General features: G+C 46.0%; 1 pseudogene; it reads right to left on the bottom strand.

Annotated features, from left to right (window-relative positions):
- Positions 1–1,415: 1,415 nt before the first annotated feature.
- LOC119280156 lies at positions 1,416–1,916 on the bottom strand (annotated as a pseudogene).
- Positions 1,917–2,806: the final 890 nt, after the last annotated feature.

Raw genomic sequence — 2,806 nt, 5'->3', positions numbered from 1 at the left:
GTTATTGGGCCTACATGGGCCTCGAGGGAGAAGAGGCAAGGAGGCAGGAGGGGGCCGCGCGCCCCTCCCCTTCCTAGTCCGAATAGGACAAGGGAAGGGGGGCGGCGCCCCCCCCTTTCCTTCCCCTCTTCCTCCTCTTTCTCCCCTTCTCCTATTCCAACTAGGAAAGAAGGAAGTCCTACTCCCGGTGGGAGTAGGACTCACCCCTTGGCGCGCCCTCCTTGGCCGGCCGCCTCCTCCCCCTGGCTCCTTTATATACGGGGGCGGGGGGCACCCCATAGACACACAAGTTGATCTACAGATCGTTCCTTAGCCGTGTGCGGTGCCCTCCTCCACCATATTCCACCTCGGTCATATCGTCGCGGAGTTTAGGCGAAGCCCTGCGCCGGTAGAGCATCATCATCGTCACCACGCCGTCGTGCTGACGGAACTCATCCCCGAAGCTTTGCTGGATCGGAGCCCGGGGATCGTCATCGAGCTGAACGTGTGCTGAACTCGGAGGTGCCGTACGTTCGGTACTTGGATCGGTCGGATCGTGAAGACGTACGACTACATCAACCGCGTTGTCATAACGCTTCCGCTTATGGTCTACGAGGGTACGTGGACAACACTCTCTCCTCTCGTTGCTATGCCATCACCATGATCTTGCGTGTACGTAGGAAATTTTTTGAAATTACTACGTTCCCCAACATTGGTATGATGTTAGAAACTCATTTCATAGCCGCAGTTAATAACACTTAATTGAGCATGATGTGTCTATTTGGTAATATTCTTGTTACATTCAAATTATGGACGCTACTAGAACAAGGTATATGCATCATATGTATATAATACTTTGTTTACTGATGACCCTAGCATCATTTTTTTAAACGTTATTGACTCTATAGTGTTTCCTTTTGCCGGTGCACAATCTCCCAATACTTTGAAGATTCCGAGGAGCGAGATCAGTGACTGCATAGAAGAAGATCTTGCACAAAGAGTTCCCAAGGTAACATTCCTGGACGTATGCAGCTACACCAAGATTGGCGCCCGTGCTGTGTAGCCATTTGGCAAGAACTGCAAAACCCTTATCAGACTTCGGTGAGTCATGCAACCTCTAGATGTCGTTCCGAAGGTTTGCCAGAATGACGACGCCCATGCTACTGCCAGCAATATTCCAAAGCTCCACCACCTCTAGATTGGAAACATGCTCATTAAGACTAAGGTAATTTAGAAGATCGCCTCTGAGTGCCATGACCTCAAGTTCTAAGATTTGTGCGGTTATCGGGACGTCGAAGATAAGCTCTTGCAAGATAGTTTCCTGGGCTGAAAACCATCGGCCCCTGTGTGGTGACTGCTATCAGAATCGCTTTAGGGAGGATTGTACCGATGACTCGGATTATGACTACATCTACTCATGCAAAAGTTCATGGACATCATGAGTATTCATCATCCGAGTCATCGGTGCACTCCTTGCAGATGTGGTTCTCATAGCAGTCTCCCATGCGGGGGCCGATGCTTTTCAGCCAAGGACTATTCTGTTGCAAGAGCGTATCGTCAACGTCCCAGCAACCACACAGATCTAAGAACTTGAGGTCAAGGCACTGGAAGGCGATCTTGGCGACTACCATAGTCTTAATGAGCATGTATCCTATCTCGAGGTGGCAGAGCTTTGGCATGTTGCTTACAATAGCATGGGCCTCGTGATTCTGGCACACCATCCCAGCGACACCTATGGTGTGCATGACTTGTCGATGTCTGACGAGGGATTTCTATTTCTTGCCAAATGCATCCAGAGCACGGGCACCAATCTTGGTGCAGCTGCTTACATCCAGGAATGTAACCCTGGACGGTCTTTGTGCAACATCTTCCACTATGCAGTCGCTGATCTCACTCCTCGGAATCTCGAAAGTATTGAGTGATTGCGCACTTCCAAAAATAACACATGGTAGGGTCAGTATGGTTTAACAAATTATAGTGGATAGTGTCATCGGTAAACAAAGTATTATATAAATGATGCATGACCCTTATTCTAGTAGGGTCGATAATTTGAATGTAACAAAAATATCTCCAAATGGACTCACCATGATCAATTAAATGATATTAACCACATCTATGAACTAAGTTTCGAACACTATCGCAATGAGAAAATAGTTTAGAGCCAAAAAGCACTGGAACATTATAGAGTTTGGAAATGGTTGGTAATATAATTTTGAACATGTTCTTCTGCATTGATGTGTAGCATCTAGTACCTTCTTCGCAACATTTCTCACTATCTGAAAATAGATGTTTGTTTACTTCAAAACAGTCTCCTGTTAGTTTCTAAAGAATTAAATGAACAACTGATTCACTTATGGAGGATGAAGTGATGCGCACTATTTTCACATCTCAAAGTCGCAGGCCTGGATGGTTTGCATGCAATTTTCTACAAGAAATATTGGCTTTTGAAGGGTCAAAAGATTACACAAGAAGTCCCCAACGTGACAAACTCGAGGCAAATAACAAAGGGGGTACAATGACACCATAGTAGACTTAATTCCAAAGATGCTTGCTAATAATCTAAAGATGATTTTACCAGAGATTATTTGACCAACCCAAATTCACTACCCAAAACTAACTTTTTGGTGATGATTAGGCACGTTTGTGATGGCCCCGAAGTCTCCTTCAGGAATGTGTGCCTGTTCGTGCCTTGGATGTTCAGCCAAGGCGAAAGGTGGTTATGTTCGTGTGGTTCTTGATAATAACCTTCAGGAACGGAATGGAACATTTGCGTCGGTACTATATCCAGGTCACAAATCACTTTACACAAATTCAAGACAGTGTACAT

This window comes from Triticum dicoccoides, chromosome 3B (assembly GCF_002162155.2).
Source record: "Triticum dicoccoides isolate Atlit2015 ecotype Zavitan chromosome 3B, WEW_v2.0, whole genome shotgun sequence".
Lineage (NCBI taxonomy): Eukaryota > Viridiplantae > Streptophyta > Magnoliopsida > Poales > Poaceae > Triticum > Triticum dicoccoides.
This window is presented reverse-complemented; position numbering and strand designations above follow the sequence as displayed.